General features: G+C 36.2%; 1 long non-coding RNA gene across 1 annotated transcript in view; it reads left to right on the top strand.

The window, feature by feature from the left end:
• LOC150066376 (uncharacterized) overlaps nt 1–22,018 on the top strand; it is a 666,939-nt gene that overhangs the window by 580,785 nt on the left and 64,136 nt on the right. The window lies entirely within an intron of this gene.

Below are 22,018 nucleotides of genomic sequence, written 5' to 3'. Positions count from 1 at the left end.
GCTGGGTCATAGGGGAGCTCTATGTTAAGTCTTTTGAGGAACCACCTGTCAGGAAGGCTCTTTTCCTTTGTTTTGCAGAAACTGTTCTGTATTCAAACAGAATCCTACCTGTATTACTCACTTCTGGAAAGGATTGTACTGCACCACCTAGCAAAAACACTGAGAAACTTCAGCTTCCTGAGCAACTAGCTGCAAAAAACTATGAAACATAAGTAATACACTACTTCGTTTTTTTTTTGCCAGTCCTGGGCTTTAGCTCAGGGCCTGAACGCTGTCCTTGGACTTTCTCAAGTTTAGAGCTCTACCACTTGAGCCTCAGCACCACTTCCGGCTTTTTTTTCTATGTATGTGGTACCGAGGAATCGAACCCAGGTCTTCATGCATGTTAGACGAGCACTTTAACCACTAGGCAAAACTCCCGGCCCCAGTGATGTCTTTCACATATCTTACATGCTAGCTTAAGCTCCCAGACTTAACAACAAAGAGGTTTTATTATAACAGTTCTAAACACTCATATATTTTGACCATATTCATTCTTTTTTTAATCTCTGCTCCTCTTGTTCATTTCTGGTTGCGTATCAAGCTCATGATTAAAAATGAAATTAATGTCCCCTAAGATATATTCCTCTTTGTTATGGCTTGTATCTAAAATGTTGCCCCAAAGCTATATGCTAAAGATTAGATTGCCTGCTGATATGCTTTTTACAAAGTGGTGGGATCATGAAAACTTTGTTCTCACCAAAGGATCAACCTACTCATGTGTCCATAATTTGATGAGCTATTGGGAAGGGATAAAAACTTTCCAATTTGAGCTGGGACTTAAGGTTGGTAAATGCATCCCTGAAATGTGTCCTTGTAAATGATCTTTGTTCTGCTATCTTCTCTCTCCTATTTCTCTTCTATCTCTGCTCCCCAGTCTTCAATTCTCTTTCTCCTTCTTCCACTTCTCTCCTTTTTCTCTTCTCTCTCTCTGTCCTGCCTACTTAACGTGAATAAAGAGCTTCCTCCTCCACATACTCCTGCTAACATGATGTTCTGCTTCTCCCCAAAGCAGACTGAAACTCCAGAAAGTATATTCCAAAACAAATGTTGCCACCGTTAAGCTGATTTTCTTAGGTATTTTGCCATAGAGCTAGAAGGCTAGCACATTCTTTTACTAGCTATTTTTTCATATATTTTTATTGTAATGAATAGAAGGGTTACATTATATTCACCAGATAGAAGATGCATTACTTCATAAACATTGATACCCTTTCTCATGTCTTGGTCCCCATTTCCCTCTCCCCACCCCCGCCCCTCATCTTGTTTTCCCCGCTTCCTTATCTATCCGATTTCAAATAACTAAATAAGCATATATACACTATATCTGATAACAAGGTGAAATACTGTAACAATATAAGATAGCAGAGGGACAGCAAAAGAGATGAGGGATAACATAGTATATGAAGAACAACAATCACTCATTATATGGCTTTTGTTTCTATATTCTGGAGGTCCTTTCATGTAGTGTCATACTATGTGGCCTTGTGTATCTAGGTTTTGCTCTATTGGAAATCTCTGCTAGGAGAGCCCAAGGTATCTACTGATTATGACAAATGATGGAAACCATTGGGCCTATGTTCCTTTGAGTCTGGCTTACTTCACTTAATATGATTTTTTCCTAAGTCTTTCCATATCCTTACAGATGGGGCAATGTCATTCTTTCTGACAGCAGCCTAGAATTCCATTGTGTATAAATACTACATCTTGTTGATCCACTCATCAACTGAGGGGCATCTGGGTTGGTTCTATATCTTTGCTAAAGTAAATAGTGCTATCTAGCTATTTTCTTTACCACTGCTTGCAATACTTCATTGATATCTCAGAGGCACACTCTGACTCAGCTTTCAGATATTAATGATTCTTTTATTTCTTTACACAAATAAAATTTTCCATTGTCCTTCAACTCTTCTACTCAGTAATCTTCAGTAGCTCTCTATTTCATCCAATAATAGGCCAAAATTTCTCCTGAACCAGGAAACAGAAACTTAAGTCTCTGAGCTAGCTAATTAAACTTCTAAATTTCAAAATCACCATCTATGCATATGTGTGGACATTTATATAATAATATTCAAATGGTAAAAGATTCTTTATAATCTTTTCTATTCACCTAATGAATTATTCACATCATCATATAATCTTCTACTCCTTGGTTATGATTCCCACTGTGATCTCATTAACAATTCGTTATGGATCCCATTTCTTCTAAGTTTCTCTTATTTCTACTTAGGATGGTTTTCTCACATCAGTAACCTTATGTTTGACCTAATTTTGAAACTATTTTCTGACCCTGATCGAGAGCTCAGACATCAAAAAGATATTCACCATCTTTCTAGAAACTGGCTTTGGTTTAACCCTAAAATGAGTAAATAGGTGTTCTTCATGAACTGCACTCAAAGCTTACTTGCTACTTAAAGCAAGACCTCAAAAAACATCACAACTCATAAAATCAGTAATATCCCAGAGTTCTTTTGTAAAGAACTTCAAGCATTTACATATATGAAATGAAACTGATGTGCAGTCAAAAGGACAGAAACAGATGGTTCTGCCATCACTTAATATGACACTTGTTTCTCCAGGCTGGTGAACAGAAGGAACCAGTTGTAGAAGGTGAAAAGGGTCTTGCAATTTAGAACCCACTGAAGTATAAAATGCCACCAAACTTGTCTCAAATTAAAACACATTTTAGTTTCTTCATTTGAAATCCTATACTGCGTAAGATTAAAAATCTCATAACTACCCAGATTTAAACTCTGAGCTTCTGATCATCTGAGGCCTGAAAATACTGGTTTGTGATGAACAGGTCTTAGGAAAACAGAAGGGGCATTTCAAATTCAAGATAAAACTATATCCATTGAAAATCTATATAACTGTCCAAACAAGAGTTTTCAAGATAAAATATCCAATTTATTTTAAAGTAAGATGTTTTAAATGTTCATATTCACCAAGTTTCACCAACTTACATATTCCTTTATTTAACAGTGATTTATTGATAATAAATAATACAGTATAATGAACAGAGCACAATATCTGGTATTGTATACCTTGGGTTTCCTTTCCTACCTCCCCTACTTGTTGATTCTGTAGATCTATAGTCCTGGAATAGAAGCCTGGCTTTATAAGATTCACTTTTCTCTACTGTCATGAAGCAGAATGTAGCATGTAAGTCCAGACAGTATTTGGCATTTTCTGAGCAACTACGTATAAACTCACCTCCTTCACTCACGTTCCTTCTCCTGCCATGTCCTATCATGCACATGTTGAGCACAGTTCAACTCCAAAGTTCAGAGTGTGAAAAAGTTCAAACTTTATACTTAATGCTATGAATATTATCTCTCAGCCCAGAAAGCAGAATCACAATTCTGCCATTCTTTGGTGTCACTACTTTTCATCATTCACACTGCAGCTTAAATTTTGCACCCAAGAAAAGTCTAAATCACCAAGTTTGTACATTTTTATATTATATATCTGACAGTACAGTGACTAGGATTCATGTAGCCCATTATAATTCTCAGTTGTTCATCTTTTCTTAGAGCCTGGTTATTTTCTTTGGTGTCTAAAGTTATTTCATTAGGTCCAAACAAGATAAAATGATTTGCATTTCCATACAGAATTACAGGATTTTCCCATGCTTTGACTACTTGTACTTATTCAATTAATTTATAGAGTTATTTATTTTCGCTGTCATACAAGCTTTGAACTCAGGGCCTTGGGCTTACTAAGCTGGTACTGACTCTGTAACTGAGTCAAGTCTCTAGTCCTGTTTTTTAAGAGTCTCATTTAACTCCCAAGCACACACTCAAGTCACAATTGACTTACTTTATGCTTCTCATAGGTGCTGGGCTAAGAAACACAAACCACCATGTCTATGGCTTGTGGAAGTGATACACACATTTCAGGGCTGGCCTCAAGCTGTGTCCTCCAATATTTCCCTCCCCAGAATCTAAGATGACAGGTGTGAGCTACCGGTAACCCCACTTGACTTATTACAATTTTTTTTTGCCAGTCCTGGGCTTGGGCTCAGGGCTTGAGCACTGTCCTTGTACTTTCTGAAGGCTAGCACTCTACCATTTGAGCCTCAGCACCACTTCCGACTTTTTGCTATGTATGTGGGGTACCAAGGAATTGAACCCGGGTCTTCGTGCATGCTATGCGAGCACTCTACCACTAGACCAAACCCCGGCCCTTACAATTTTTTTTATAATTTGAAAGCAGTTCAAGAAAAGAGATTACTCCTCAGAAACCACCAGCTCTCACAAAGTGCCTTACACAAAATCAACCAATTCTATAGAAGCCTTAAATAAATTAGTGTGTATATCCTTCTACTTCAGTTCTGCAATTCCACCTGCTCATAATTCTCCAACTATGCCTCAAATAGGTTTATATTTAATGTTATTAATGGCTTCATGTTATTCCTCCTCTTAGAAATAGCAGTTTTACACATGTCTTATTAACGATGGATTTCTGTCATTAGACAGAGCTCAGTGTATAAAAAATTTTGGAACTCTCTGTTGTGTCCAAACCCTATGACATATATCACCATCCAATCTGCCTGTGTACAACAACAGTTCTCCTTTCACTTTCAAAGTATTTCTACTTTTGATAGTTGCTATCATTCCCAGTTCAAGAATGCCTACAAAAGGAAGAAAGAAGAATCTAATTAAACCAAAAAGAACAGCTAAGTGGAAGGAAAATATTATCTATTGCCCACATATTGACATTCTTATGAATTATTCAACTTGGATTTGTGCAAAACCTCCCAAACTGTGATTGCATCTGTATGGATAGATGCCTTTGGAACATCGTGGGAGCGTGATTCTTTAGGTAGGAAGTAGTTACAGTGGAAATTTCTGTGGTGCTATCATCTACATGCCAAAGAGTTCTGTGGTTTGTTTTTGCTTTTGGAGAGACTGGTGATTGGTCAGGGTGAAAGGAGAGTCTCTAAATTCATCATTTCCAAGCAATACGAAGCCTGGGTTCTATCATTTATTTCTTGTATGTTTGTCTATTATCTCTCCTTTGTCATACTAAGCTACTTCAGGAACTCCTCTTCATAGATATTTGTCTGCTATCTGCTATTCTAAACAAGAAATAATTTGGGGATCATGTAAGGTGATCTATTTGAGGCAATCCTGCTGAGAAACACTAACGTGGGATTTGCTGGCTCCCACTCTGTATTCAGCAGCATTGTGACATAGTTTATAGACTTCATTTTATTCTCTCCCTTATTTCCTTTTTCTCAATCACAACATGAACTAGGGTAGATTTAATAGTTTATAAATAATTCTGACACCTAAAGTAAGGTTTTGTTTTTTCTTGCTTTTTACTTAACCAAGAACAGAGATTGTTATGGTTATGCTCCGTGCCACCTTATTAAAACAAAGAGCCCAAACAGCCCAAACTAAATTTTCTATCTGGCAGATAATTCAACAGACTCATTTTAATATTCTGCTTAGCAACTGCAGTTTTATGGATACATACTGCCCTCTGCAAAGATGCACTGCATCCAGGGACAGAGGAAGAAAAACATTCTCCAAGTCCTTCATGTACATGGAAAATATATTCATTAATATATCCTACCACTTATTGAAGAAGGAAAATAGTTGTGAGGCCTAAGCCCTTCCCTCCTACTCTACTAGCTTGGCCCGGGGCTGCTGGGCACCAGAGGCAGAGAGACTTGCTTTTAACACACATTTCATTTTAAAGATGCTGACAGTCTCCATTTGCTGACAGTGAAAAGCGAATGCTTTATGATCATGCAGGTTACCACGGACTATTAAATTCCCTATTGCAAAAAATAAGCCACAATTTAGCTTTTAACATAAGCTGTTACTCTCAAGGATATAGAATTTGCTACAACTACACTATGGCTCAAATAACTAGAGATGGAAGGACAGAAATTGTGTAAATATGTCTATTTAAGAACAATATGAAATTCCATATGTAATACGCCAAACAGAAAACAGAAAAACATTTGCCTAATAGTAAAGAAGAAAGAACTGAACAAACAACATCAACTGAAGAAAAAATATTTTAGTATGATTCTGTTGTTACTCTTAATATGTTGTAAAGAGGGGTAACCATTTCATAAGGTAAATAATGACAATTCTTTTTGTTTGCTGGTTCTGGGGTCTGAACTCAGGAACTGGGCATGATCACAGACCATTTTTGCTTAAGGATAGCTCTCTACCACTTGAGACAGAGCTCTACTGGAAATTTGGGTGGCTAATTAGAAATAAGGTTCTCAAAAGACTTTCCTGCTAAGCTGGCTTAGAACCATGATCCTCAGATATCAGGCTCCTGAAGAAATTAGGATTACAGGCATGAACCAGCAAAATTTAGCTGAGTACAAGTTTCCAACTTCCTTCCTCTCATCTCTTACAAGATACACAGAAGAAAAGCATTTTTTAAATTTTAAATGAAACTTGATTGCAAAACCTAGAACTTTTGAACATTTATGGAATTTTGCTACATTAACTGAGGTAAGAGTTTTATACCCATAAGGGTATATTTGGAAAGTACCATATTCTCTCTAGTAGGGAACATGAATACCAAAAGATGTTCCCTTCACCATCAAACTGTCAAATCTTGCAAAACTACCAGACAGAATTTTGGCATAAGTATCAGCTTCTAGAAGAAAGTAGGAAATGCTTTCAATAAGCTTGCAAATTTGAGTCTAGCATTTCAATTCAATAACTAATAAATATTTGAACTCTACTTACAGTAATTTTCACATTACTATGACGTCTCACAACAGATGGTTGTTAATTGATTCAATTGTTGTCTGAAAAACAGTACATCAAGAATAGTAGTCTTTCCTTCAAAACTTTGATTTCACATACAAAATAATTTAGCAGGGCCAAGTCATTTGAACAAATTTTAAAACATCTCTTTAGCAGAAATTTCCTTATGCTAATTAAATTGTAATACAAAATTTATCTTCAATATACTATATTTCCTCCACTCATTCTAACATATATCTTTCTAGTGCTGTGTCTAAGATTTAATTGAAATGGTGAACTGACCTCAAGTTTTTCCTTCCCTAATCTCCATACATATCCATCAACAATTTTTGTAGAATACCTATTCTTTTTAATGAATTTTAAATATATTTAGAAATGGTGTGATATTCTATTGTTCTTTATATTATGTAGTAAAGACCATATTATATACCTTTTGAAAAATCTCTCCAAAATCCCAGAAAATTGTTCTATCTCCAGTAAAGCATTGTTCTTTCCAAGAAAGAAAAGTAAATAGAGAAAGTGAACAGAGGAAATGGCAAGGAGGTGGGCAAGATTAGGACAAAAGGAAAGAAACAAATAAAAAATAAGGATATGCAAAAAAATAAAAAGAAACAGAAGGTACAAATAAGAATAAGAGAAGCTGAAATATTGAAAAAAACCCAACTAAGTTTAAAAATGAGCAACTCCTAACGCTTATCTCAAACAAAATGGGGCATTGTCAAATAACATATAGACTAAAATCTTCAGGGAAAATGGGGCAGTACTGACAATGGTCTTATCTCAGTACTGAGAGACAATTAGCCCTAGAGTAAACAGGTGTTGAGAGCAAAATTAAAACGATTCAACCATTTCCAATGAAATAATCTCAAGTATTTTTATAGGATAGCAAAGATATACAGCACCTATGAAATAAATGCTATAAGATCTGGAATATGATTAGGTATTCTAAGAAAACGAATGAGCAGAAAATACAGTTCATCAAAACCTATCTGGAGTTGACATTGTTGTTAGAATTATCAGACAAGAAGTACTTATTAGTTTTTGTAACTTTCTGTTTAAGTGTAGATATGGGAGATACTTTAAAAATGAACATGTAGAGATGAAAAGTACAATGTGCGTAATGGGCCCAAGACACTGGGTTACTGACACTTTGAAGATCATAGACTCAAACATTAATGCACTTCAATACACATGATACACACCACTCAAAAGATAACAGCATGGAAAACATAATTTAAGAAAGTAAACATTTATCACTGAGCCTGTGAAGCTTTTAAGAAATAAAACAGCATCAAATATGAACCCTACAGAGAAAAAGAAAAGAACATAAAATATCTGAAGAAATAATGCCCCAAATTTTCTAAGAAGCCCATTAAACTTAAGCACAACCCATAAAGAAAGCTATATACAAGATTTCATAAACAACCTCCTCAAACCAATGATAAAGAAAAAAGCTTTTCAAATTTTGAGTTTCTGAAAAATAATGAGAAATAAGGCAAGCAATGTACAGAAGAGAAATGATTAAAAAACAATGAGAGGTTAAGGGAGGGAGGTGTGGAGGAGTCACCACTGGCATGTCTAGGGGTGGCGCCAGCCCAGATGACCCATGCCTGGCTTCCAGTCAAGGTTTGTGGCCACACCAAGACAGCAGTGTTTCAGCAGTGAATAGGCAGAGTCACAGCTTGAAACAGAATGCTTGGAGATTGTAGCAAGGGGAAAGACTACAGTGAGGAAGCAAAGTATTCAGTGGTAAAGGACAACAGCTACAGTGAAAATAAACATTTGGAAAATGGAAAACTACAATTTTAGTCATGAGCAAAGAAAATCTTAGCAGTTTAAGAGACCACAAAGACGGATGGGGGGTGTGGGGGGGGAGGTAAATGGGTACCAAGACATGTGCAAGGGTATCAATGTATGTGAATTAATGCACCTTCTATCTGGCAAATATCATGTAACCCTTTTACTAATTACAATAAAAAATTTAAAAAAATCTAAAAAAAAGAAATCTGTTGTAAAAATCAATGGTAATAAATTCTTTAATAAAAAAAGAAAAGAAAAAAGAAAAAAAGAAAAAAAATCCATTAATGCTAGTCACTGGTGGCTCATGATTTTAATCCTAGTTAATCAGAAGGCTGAGATCTGAAAATTGTGATTATAAACTAGCATAGGGTAGAGTCAAGAAATGCAAATCAAAACAACTCTAAGATTCCACCTCACTCCAGTTAGAATGGCCAGGATTAGCAAAACAAATAATAACATGCTGGAGGGTATGTGGCCAGGAGGGATCACTACTACACTGTTGGTGGGAGTGCAAACTCGTTCAACCAATATGGAAAGCAGTGTGGCAGTGCCTTAAAAGGCTAAACATAAAACTCCCCTATGACCCAGCAATTCCACTACTTGGCATTTACCCAATCATCCAGAAACAAGGGCATGCTAAATCCACTAGCACAACAATGTTCATTGCAGCACTATTCACCATAGCAAAAATATAGAACCAACCTAGATGTCCCTCAGTTGATGAGTGGTTCAACAAGTTGTGGTATTTGTACACAATGGAATTCTATGCTGCTGTCAGAAAGAATGACATTGCCCCATGTGTTAGGAAATGGAAAGACATAGAAAAAAAATCATATTTAGTAAAGTAAGCCAGACTCAAAGGAACTTAGGCTCAATGGTTTCCCTCATTTGTCATAATCAGTAGAAACCTTGGGCTCTACCAGCAGAGATCTGCAATAGAGCAAAATCCTAGTACATAAGGCCATATAGTATGAAGCTAATTGAAAGGACCTCCAGGATATTCAAACAAAAGCCATATAACGAATGATTGTTGTCCTTAATGTACTATGTTGTCTCTCACCTCGTTTGCTGTCCCTTAGTTATCTCATATTGTTATAGTATCTCACTTTGTTATCTGATATATTGAATTTAGTTGTACTTGGTTATTTGAAATTTGATAGGGAAGGGGGGAAAACCAAGAAGGGTGGGGGGGCGGTGGTTAGGGTAATGGGTACTAAGACATGTGAAAGGGTATCAATGTATGTGAATTAATGCACCTTCTATCTGGCAAATATCATGTAACCCTTTTACTAATTACAATAAAAATTTAAAAAAAGAAATAAGAGGAAGGACAAGGACAAAGTAGAGGTAAGTCTATCTAGAGTTCAAGGGGTTTCAACCCATAAAACTCCTCAAAACAATTTGGGCATTTTTCAGAAAGAGAAATTAGTCTTGTTCCTAATGGTCATTACCATTAGCATTCTGCAATGGGAGCTAAAAACTGTAATTATTAGAATATTGAAATTGTCACTGGTTGGAAGTTACCCCATGTAAGAATAAAGAATCAGTAGTTTATCTAGTGAACCACAATGTCTGGATAGCATTACCCAAGAATACGAAGAAGCGAGTCAGACATGCATGATATCCAGTACTTCAGAGAAAAATACCATAAGCACAAAACATATATTTCTACTATTTTCTTTCATCACTCATTCCTCCTCATAATATTCTCACTCATCTTTTCAAGAAAAAAAATCTAACTGAAAGTTCAACATACTCTTTGTAGATCAGCTTATAAACATTCTTAAATACATTCAAACAATCTAAGAGCAACAGTGTTTCTTGGATAAATAATGATGTCTGAAATGGTATGTGACAATACTGACATGCATACTACCTAGTAAGCCTCACATTTGATTACTGATACCCAACATAAAATTGATAATTATTTCAGCAAAATCATAGCCTTAACATAAGATATAAAATGAAAAATTCCAAATGGCAAAATCTAGTAATTGAACTGCTTTCAGGTAAAAGGATTTCAGAGATGCTTGATTGTTGTTCTTAATGTAGTATGTGACATTATTTCTTTTCTTTTTCCCGTTTATGATTTATCTTAAAGACTAGATAAAATTATGTGCTTGCTTTATATTTGTTTAATGCAATTACAAGTGAAATTTCAAATTATGTTGATAAATACACATAATTTTTTTTCCTTAAACTATTTTAATGTGTTGTCTACCTAAATCTCTCTTCACTACTGTAATTACACAGTTTTCAAATGACTGACAAGGTTTAACAATGAAGTACTTGTTTAGAGAGACACGGAGATGAAACCTAGTTTTTTTCCCTCAAAACTAAAGAAAGACAGATAATGACAGTGACTTTCAGAGGATGAAACTCTTATTTTTCCCTACATATGTCATAATTTCAAAGGGTCAGTACACTGAGAAGAATATACTTTTCAAAACAATCCTCCAGAAAGGTCACTCCCACAGTGACAGTTACTGGCAAATTTGACAACTACCATCACCAATTAGAGTGTCTTCCCCCTGGGAGTCTGCCCCTGTTTTATTCTAGATGTGCAATTTGGCCTCTATCTGTCACAGACCTCCTCTTGGTAGGGCACAATAAGGAAACCAACACTGTTGCTTAATTTTTTTCAGCCATAGGAAATTTCAATCCACAGCCATCTCATCCATTGGTGTTAATTACTCTTCCCTCTTCCCGGAGCCCAAATTGGGAAGACAATGCCCACAGGTCACTGAAGTGCAAGACCAGGTCAACAGGAGTTTGCAAATGGCACACTCAGCAAACCCATCAATGCAAGTGTGTGTACACAAATTATTACAGCAAAGTAGGCCCGGTTCATGGCAAAACAATAAATTAAGAGAAAAGAAAAAGAATAAGGGCCTCCCTTTCTTTGCTTTTTTCATGTATTTTTATCGTAATTAATAGAGGGGTTATATAATATTCGCCAGATAGAGGGTGCATTACTTCACAAACATTGATACCCTTTCTCATGTCTTGGTCCCCATTTCCCTTCCCCCACCCCCACCCATCATCTTGTTTTCCCCCATTTCCTATCCGATTTCAAATCACCAAATAAACATATATACAATATATCAGATAACAATGCGAAATACTGTAACAACATGAGATAGCCAAGAGACAGCAAAAGAGATGAGACATAACATAGTACATTAAGGACAACAATCACTCATTATATGGCTTTTGTTTCTATATCCTGGAAGTCCTTTCATTTAATATCATAGTATATGGCCTTATGTATCTAGGTTTTATTGCACTGTAAATCTCTGCTAGGACAGCTCAGTGTTTTTACTGATTATGAAACCATTGAGCCTATGTTCCTTTGTGTCTGGTTTACTTCACTTAATATGATTTTTTCTAAGTCTTTCCATATCCTTACAAATGGGGCGATGTCGTTCTTTCTGACAGCAGCATAGAATTCCATTGTGTATAAATACCACACCTTGTTGATCCACTCATCAACTGAGGGGCATCTGGGTTGGTTCCATATCTTTGCTATGGTAAATAGTGCTGCAATGAACATCACTGTGCAAGTGGATTTAGTATGTTCTTGTTTCTGGACAACTGGGTAAATGCCAAGCAGTGGAATTGCTGGGTTATAGGGGAGCTCTATGTTTCGTGTTTTGAGGAACTGTCATACTGCTTTCCATGGTGGTTGAATGAGTTTGCACTCCCACCAACATTGTAGTAGTGATCCCTCCTGGCCACATCCTCTCCAGCATCTGTTGTGAGTAGATTTCTTGATCATGGCCATTCTAACTGGAATGAGGTGGAATCTTAGATTCCCTTTGGATCCTCTTTATGCTTGCTTCTTGCCTTATTACTCTGGGTAGGAATTCTAATACTATGTTTTTAGCGGAGTGGAGAGAGTGGGCATCCTTGTCTCGTTCCTGATTTTAGAGGGAATAAGGGCCTGTCTTTCTGAGCAGATTGCTGAAATTCCACTACATTTTTAAGATGAGGAAAAGGGAAAGATGAGGAAAAGCAGAAATGATCTCTGTCCCTTCAGCTATAAGTACTCTCTTCCTTTCCCTAAAAGTTCCTACCTTAGATCAATCTTTACTCTCCCAGAAATAAACAAGAAAAGGAGCACTGTGAAATAAAGGATCAGGGATACTAGCAAGTCATTGAGTCAGAGCAACAACCTGGAAGGAAGACAAGCTTCAGAGGACTTCCCCTAGCCAAGAGCAGCACCCCATTCTCCAGCAAGTAGCTCCCCTGGAGAGGGACATCCAAGGCCTCATTGCTTTCCAAGGCAGATACAAATCAAGATTGCTACTAAAAATTCTCCCATTTTTCCACTGGTACCTTAAATATTATAATGATGCAATAAATAAACCAACTTAAATGCTGCTGGAGAACAAGCAAATAAGTATATTCAAAAGTTACTTGTGTCTACTTCAGTTTAGTCTTCATAACTCTCCAACTTGATTTTTTTAATCAGGACAAAAAGCAGCTATTTTAGAGACATTAAAAGGATTACATGAATAAAGTACTTTTGATTATACATTGTACAATATACATTGTAAATGACTACTAGATATCTGCTATACACAGTTAAGTAGGATTTTAATTTTAGCTTACCCCAAGGCCTACCCTTTACCAATTCAACATTATCATTCTTTTAACAAAGCCCTATTTTAGTGTTTTTATCATAAGTCCCTGATTGATCCAAGGGTTAACTGGCACATTTGGAAAGCTAAACATTGGTTAAGTGTCATTTTTCTCCTATAAAAGAACATCTAATTCAAAGTGAAATGTATTAGCTCATGTATCTAAAACACTTGACCATGGCAACAAAAATTCTGTGTGTGTGTGTGTGTTTTTTTTTTGCCAGTTTGGGCTTGAGCTCAGGGCCTGAGCACTGTCCTTGGACTTCCTCAAGGAGGCTAGAGCTCTACCACTTGAGCCTCAGCACCACTTCCGGCTTCTTTTTCTATCTATGTGGTACCATTGTATCTATGTGGTACCCGGGTCTTCGTACATGCTAGGCAAGCACTTTAAACACTAGGCCAAACTCCCGGCCCCAGTGTGTGTGTTTATCTTTATGTGTGAAGTTGGTTTTCTGTTGATATTATTTGGGATTTTTGTTGTTGTTTTGTCAGTTGTAGGACTTGAACTCAGGGCTTGGGGGCTGTCCTTGAGCCTCTTTGTGCTCAAGGCTAAAGCTCTACCACTTGAGCCACAGCATCAGTTCCAGTTTTGGAGTGGTTAACTGGTGGTAAAAATCTCATGGGGACTTTTCTGCATGGGCTGGCTTTGACCCACAATCCTCAGATCTCAGCCTCTTTTGTAGCAAGGATTACAAGAGTGAGCCACCCATGCCCAGATTTGTGTGCGAGTTTTCCCTACTTCCCTCCATCTTCCAAGATATTTATAGATCTACTAAGCTTCCCTCATTCACATTCAGTGGGGAAAAAGTCACCTTTTCTCCAGAATTTGATCAAAGTGCCTCTTACTCAGATTGTACCAATTTAGATGACATAGAAACAGGGTGGCTGGCCTGAATAATCTCTTGCATACAGTTTTAGATAATACATAAATATCTATAGAAAGTGTAGTAAATCAAAATGGAACTCACTCTTCAGTAAAATCAAAGGGTTCAGATGACTACACTTATTGGGTGCTGGAAACACGTCTACAATCTTAGCTATTCAGGAAGCTACTCGGGAAGCTACCTACAGCATTGTAGTTTGAGGCCAGCTTAGGTGAAAAGTCCATGAGACTATCTCTTCCAAATAACAAAAATCAGGACGGAAGGATGGAGTGTTCTGCCTACAAATCAAGCCGAATGAGGACAAGACTGTTGTAGGGAAAAGTTAAGAGTGTTAACCTTAGCTGCTAAGTATAAATTAATTTTCCACCTTTATTTTTAAAGGTAGTAATCTAAGAACAAAAGTTATTTCAACTTTAATGCAGCACAACAAAAAATATAAAACAAATAAAAACTGAACTATGAATTTATGGATAGGGATGGGAGGGGAAAATGAATGTTATGTGGGAATAGAGCTATCTTCTTCCTAAAACTATTAGAAAGGACTTCAAACTCCAAGAAAAAAATAGAACTATTAGTATTTTCTGGCAGTTTTACGTTTGTGTTATTTAAATGTAAGAAAGAAAATGTTATTTTCTATAAGAATGCCTCCTAAATATAACAAAGCAAAAGGGCTAAAGAGACCAGGCCGAGCAGGATTCACAATCTTCCCAGGGCTAGAAGTTCAGCAATAATGTTTGCCTAGCAAGCAAATCCTAGAGCTGCCAAATAGAAAACAAGCAAAACCTTTTCCAATTGTATTCCCTCTGAAACATTTAAAACTTCTGCCCAATGACAATCCTTCCTGAAAAGGCCTTCTGAGGTCAGAGATACTTAGAACTGTGCGGAAGTATCAAGTCACATGGGAACAATGCAACGATGCAGGTCTTATTACTTGTGATTAGAGTCAGATAACTAACCTCACACTATGACTTCTAATAATCATTTCTATACTATACTATAGTATTCTTGAAAGAACTCATACTGCTTTACACAAAACATCTGCAGCTGTGAGGAGGAAAATGTCCACTGACTCACACTGGAGTTGGGGTATTTTGACATCATTTTCAAGGTAAGCAAACAGAGAGAGGTTAAATGACATTGGAAGGTCACATGTCTCCTCTTTCTGAAGGAAGATGATGGTTGCGTTCCAAATAAAGAGAACTTCAACCAGAGAGAATTAGTGGAGCAGTCACAATTTGACCTTTCACCCTCTGACTGTAGCAAGCTATTAGAATTGTGTATATATGTCATCGTTATACTATTGCATGAGAAATGAATTAACTAATTTCCACGCTGATACTCGTGCTGCTAGAAAATCATGCTTCCATTCAATTTTACATAAAAGTATACCAATGAATTTAGACTGTTCTACTAAATCTCATGTAATGTTTAGATTTTTATTATGTCAGATAACTGAAACCATGTTCCCCATACTTCAGAATTGAACGTATCAGAAAAGCATGGAGAAGATATACAAATGTTTAGCTCAGTTGACAAAACTCGGGTTCCTTCTGAATTACTGTTATGTTTTTACTGCTGTCCCTGTAAGTCGGCAGTGTCAATGAGAAGCCTACTCTGTATGAATCAATAGATAATGAGATGAGTGAAGGTTTAGGATTGGAGAACACTAACACTAGTTCTTTGATATAGACTTTCAATCCCAGTTACAATATAATTATACTAACCTTAATTTTCCAATGACAAATTTGAACATTTATTTGAGAATCACAAAACAGACGTTCCTCTGCTTACATGTTTCAAAATAGTACTCTTGTTGAATTTTAATGCAACCAAGACATAATTCATATCATAAAAGAGATACAAACTTGTATGAGACTTTACTTACAAGTAGTTATTTTCAGTAGTTATTTTGTATAAGAAAGACAAGGATGTTTGTATGGCACAGAAAACATGTAAAGGGGAATTTTTAGGGATAGTTATGATTTTAACGTAGCCGAGATTATGATGGAAATCAAGACAGTCTTTACGACCCATTTGATTGAATAGTATTTGTTAGCAAGGGTTACGGGAGAATTTTTGGAACCAAATGTATTAAAAACTAGTTTGGAGAAAGAGAATACCATTAAATGAATATAGAAAAAAAGATGATATGAGTACAAAAGGTGAGAAAAATCAGAGGAACAGCTGTCTTTTTCCTTGTTGGTATTCTTTATATCAGTTTCCCTTTGTCCTCCTCTATCAATCTTCCCTACCTGGGAGTAACAGAACCACAAAAGCAAAATGGAAAGTATCAGTGGTAAATTAGCTTTCTTAGCTAGTGATAGATGTCTCATAATCAGGAAAGAAATAGGACAGCAAACTCAAGTAGTTTGTTGTATCCAAACTACTGCCTATTCTAACAGGGTACTAGAACTAGAGTTAACAAGTTCTCATTTAACCTTCTCTTCATCTCTAAAAGCAGCACTCAAAAGTCTTCACGGCTTAACTTGACTTTCAAGATCATGCATTTGGGATGTATTTATCATTGTTCAGAATAGGGGAGGAGAGTGCCCAGGTAAAAGAAAGGCAATTTCGCAAAATGAATTAAAGATAATTCAAGAGAAAGGAGATTGACAAAGAAAGAAACACTTGCCACAACTGCATACATTTTACTTATTTAAGGTACAGATAATGAGATTTTATAATGACTCATACATAAGATTACCACATAAATAATTTTATTTTCTTAAAATTGGGAAATGCCAACCAATTCTAATAGGTGAGAGATACCAGCCAGGTTTTTGAGGAAGTTATTTAGATGGGAGGAATGATGAGTACAATAAAAGGACTCTGGATACCCCAGAACAGAAGAGCATAATAGTAGGAAATGTTTAAATAAGGAACTGTTTTAAGCAAGAGGTCATGAAGGGAATTAGCTGTTCCCACGAGTCCAGATGCTCCAAATCCACAGGGGCAATGGTAAGAATTTTATGTTTCACTGATAAGGGAATGGGGGTGATAAAAGAATTAAGCTGAAATAGACATCCTAGGAGGAACTGGTACACATGCCATGCCCATACTCCAGTTATATTTGGAAAGAAACTAAATCAGAACAATGTAATTGGAGTAACATTTCTAAAGCAGAAAATAGATTAAAAAGTAACAAATATATGGCTTCCTTCTGCCAAGTCCTGGGTAGAGAAGGAAAAAAATCCACAACTTCTCAATACTTCGCAAAGAACCACTAGTCTTGAAAATAAGAACCAGCATCCTAGCAAAAGCAGAAAATACAGGAAACAACATCACGAGACCGAGACGTGTCACTTACTACTCAAAGTAGTGAAAGATGCAGCAAACCTGCAGATTTTAACCATAGGGTTTTGTAATAGAACAGAAAATAGGGTGCTTGAAAAAGAACAGAAGAGGTTTACTCATCCTTCTCCTTAGAGTTGAGACCAATCTCCTAGCTTTGTTCCTTGGTTCTAAACAAAGTAGAAACAATCATAAGCATCTGGATAGAATATAAAATGATACATGTACACTCTTCATGCAAGATAGACACCAGGAAGAAATCTTGTATTCAAGGAAGTAGGGTTTGCCCTGTTGAAGAGATAGGAGAGTGAGTAGGTAGGTGCTGGAGAAGGATCTCCTGTAGAATTATGAGTCAACCCAAGAAAACTAAATTTCTGTATCATAAAATTAGCCAGCAAAACAGAAAGAACAGTTCAAAAACATGAAACTTGCTTGGCTTGATTTCTGTTTATATTGGTGAAGTACTTGCTCATTGAGGATCAATATTTCCACTGCAAACAACAAGCAAACTTGACTAAAATATAAAATGACTTACGTCTGGAAAGCACTGGGGAGATTCCAAGGTGTTAAGAATTTGAGAACCAAGATCAAGGAGAGAGAGAAAGGATAAAAGCAAGAGACCTAAATACCAAATCACCACATGGAATGTACAAGTTCTAATATACAAGGTGAAAATAAAATCATGGGGTAGTTGCTAAGAGATGGAGTAGGTAGATCCACTTTTAAGCTTTGTCACCAAGTTTATAAAACAAACTTTGACAGTCATAAAAGAGGACACGGATATTTTCTGCATGATTTTACTGATGGTAAGGCTCTACTTTGCATCCTGAGGAAAATTCTGTCTAGCTAGGATGTTTTAACTCAAAGTGTTAAGGTTAAGTGCTTTTCAAACACAGTGGAAGGGCATACATCAAAAAAGAAATGGACAACAGGACCCACGTAAATTCACACAGGGAAAGCAACATTAGACCCTAAACTCTATACCAGTTCTCTGCATGTGTTCTTTATTGGACACACAGTGGTGGTTGACACCACAAAGCCTTTGGCAACCCTGCTTCTTTGGCTTTGTAAGTTCATCTATCATATATTTTTCTTCCACAAAGCTCTAAAGCAGAGAGAGACTGCCGAGAGGATGGGTTTTACTCCATCTTCCAGGAAATTGTTCTCCATTTACACCATAGATTGGCTAACTATACTTCCATCAGCATTCTGTCAAATTACCTAAGCACTCTTCTTAGAGGATTCAGACTTTCTCTACAGCACCCTTCTTTCTCCCAATCCTCACCAGCACAAACCTCAATATTTTGCTAGTGACAATACTGGTTTTCTGGCCTGCTCTTCCAAATTCTTCTGGTTTTTATCCAGCTTCAAAGCTGCTTCCACATGTTCAACTATTGGCTATAGTGATAGTCTCACTTTTCAATATCAATTTTCTTTTTTAGTCTGTTTTGTGATGCAGTCGCTATACCACAGACTGGGTCAATCATAATCAGTAGAAGTTTTTTTTTTTTGTCTCACAGTTCTGGAGACTGGGAAGTCTGAGATTGAGAGACTGCATCTGGGAGGTGCTTCATGCTATGTCTCAAAAGACAGCAGGACAAACACAAAGTATGATAGAGAGAAGAAAAAAGCTCAAAGAAATTCACCTTTTTTTGAGAGACTTTTGAGAGTTAGAAAAGCCTACAAACCATAACAAATAATCTATTCTAAACATGGCAGTTGTAGCTGAACATCTTTGATATTTTCTCCAGTTTCTTACTAATTTAAAACACTTTGTAGTCTGTGAGCTGGGAGTTGTAAACCTTAAAAAGGTTGTATTATCAAACATTTAAAACAAATGTAGAAAAATTCATATGTAAAATCTTAATTAAAAACACATAAGAGGTAGAATACTAATTTATAGGAGCTATTTCTAACAAAGAAATAATCTATAATTAAGTTTCAAACATGATTATGAACATAGATCACCATTTCAAAATATGTCTGGATTGAAAGAATGCCACGGTTTATAAAACTGTAATACTTCTGGTGAGATGATTTTTATGGCTAAGTAAAACAAAAGGTAAGATTTTAAGCAAAAATTTAATATCAATCAAACTGTTTTATTTTATTTATTTTATTATTTTTTTATTGTAATTAATAAAAGGGTTACATGATATTTGCCAGATAGAAGGTGCATTAATTCACATACATTAATACCCTTTCACATGTCTTGGTACCCATTAACCTCCCCCCCACCCACCACCCACCCCTTATCTTGGTTTTCCCCCCTTCCCTATCAAATTTCAAATAACCAAATACAAATAAATTCAATATATCAGATAACAAAGTGAGATACTGTAACATTATGAGTTACCCAAGGGACAGCAAAGGAGATGAAAGATAACATAGTAGATTAAGGACAACAATCATTTGTTATATGGCTTTTGTTTATTCATTATAATATTTATCATCTAAGCAGAAGTGCATCTTGTGTATTGGAAACGGCAGCATCAAATTGTTGAATTATTTCTTTTTTTTAAATTTTTTTAAATTTTTTTTTATTTTTTTATTGTAATTAGTAAAAGGGTTACATGATATTTGCCAGATAGAAGGTGCATTAATTCACATACATTGATACCCTTTCACATGTCTTGGTACCCGTTTCCCTCCCCCCCCACACCCCCCACCCGTCTTGGTTTTCCCCCCTTCCCTATCAAATTTCAAATATCCAAATACAAATAAATTCGATATATCAGATAACAAAGTGAGATACTATACCAATATGAGATAACCAAGGGACAGCAAAGGAGATGAGAGACAACATAGTACATTATATGGCTTTTGTTTCACAATCACATGATTGTCTCAATAGATGCGGAAAAGGCATTTGACAAGATCCAACACCCCTTTATGTTAAAAGCTCTGGAGAAACTAGGAATCCATGGAACATTCCTCAATGTAATAAAGGCTGTGTATGAGAAACCCACAGCTAGTATTACACTTAATGGTGAAAATCTAAAGCCATTCCCTCTTAAATCAGGAATGAGACAAGGATGCCCACTCTCTCCACTCCTCTTGAACATAGTACTAGAATTCCTAGCCAGTGCAATAAGGCAAGAAGCAAGCATAAAGGGGATCCAAGTAGGGAAAGAGGAAATAAAATTATCCCTCTTGGCAGATGACATGATTCTGTATTTAAAGAATCCTATAGACTCTACTCCCAAGATCCTAGAGCTGATCCAAAGCTTTGGAAGAATAGCAGGCTATAAAATCAACCGTCAAAAAGCAACTGCCTTCCTTTATGCCAACAGTGAGAGGAACGAGGCAATAATCAGGAAAGCAACTCCTTTCACAATAGCCTCAAAGAAAATAAAGTACCTAGGAATTAGCTTAACTAAGAATGTAAAGGACCTTTTTGATGAAAACTTTAAAACCCTAAAAAATGAAATTAAAGCAGAACTAAGGAAATGGAAAAACCTCCCATGCTCCTGGATTGGAAGAATCAACATTGTGAAAATGACAATCTTGCCAAGAGCTGTCTACAAATTCAATGCAATACCCATCAACATCCCAATGTCATTCTTTAAAGAAATGGAATTATTTCTTAACGCTGCCTCTAACTTCCTTTACGTAGCAGCAATAGATTTTGTTTTGATCTTGATTTTTTTAGTGATTCAGTCCATATAGAGAATTAATAATTAATCTGGTCCTAATATCAATAGCCTGTGAAATACTAAATTAACTGACATTCCGGATTATTAATTACTGTTTTCCAAGTTAGCATTGATCTTTTCATGGTTGGCTATGGCGCGCATTAGATACCTATAAGCAGCTCCAACAGCAACTGGGACATTGTAGGGTGCTCAATAATGTTTTATTGCTTTTGGTCGTGGGACCTGAACTCTGGGTCTCGGCATTGGCCCTGAGCTCTTCAGCCCATAGCTACCACCCTACATCTTGAGCCACAGCACCACTTCCTGCTCAATGAATTTTTGTTATTATTTTAGGAACCAGAATTGGCCACCACACAATAGAAAAATTATTGCTCACAAACATCACATTAATATATAAAAGAGAATGGCTATTAATATCTTTGAAATCCATTGTGAAAATATGGCAAGAAAATAAAAAGGTAGCTTGTTAATGATAATCACACTGATAAGACTTATTATTCCTTGTATATTCTACATATGTTCATTCAGCAGGTTTCTCATGTTGAGTACAACAGACTACATAAAGGTAAAGCAAAAAGTAATTCTTGTCCTATAGGATTTAGTCTAGAAAGAGAAACAGAAATCTTATTATACAGGTGAAATTTGTTTTTGTAGAGCTCACTGTGAAACCACCAGTAAAAATGCCTACTTAGTATGAGGATAACTATGTACATGTTAAGACTTGAAGGAAGAGTATAAGGGTAGGGCAATAATCTCTGCCATGAAAGAAGAACCCCATACTTGGAGTTTGCAGTACATACAGAAATCTACATAATAGTTCAAGGTAGCTTTCAGGAAGGAGAAACTACCAGAATAAATGAAGCTCATACCACTGAAAAAATCTGAAAAAGTTCTCAGTAAATTTGTGAGACCTACATACATACACAGTTACTTATTTGAAATGTAAATACAATTGAGCATGC

This window comes from Megascapheus bottae, chromosome 2 (assembly GCF_031878675.1).
Source record: "Megascapheus bottae isolate mThoBot1 chromosome 2, mThoBot2.hap1, whole genome shotgun sequence".
Taxonomy (NCBI): domain Eukaryota; kingdom Metazoa; phylum Chordata; class Mammalia; order Rodentia; family Geomyidae; genus Megascapheus; species Megascapheus bottae.
The sequence above is the reverse complement of the archived record's forward strand: the minus strand, read 5'-3'. Positions and strand labels throughout refer to the sequence as shown.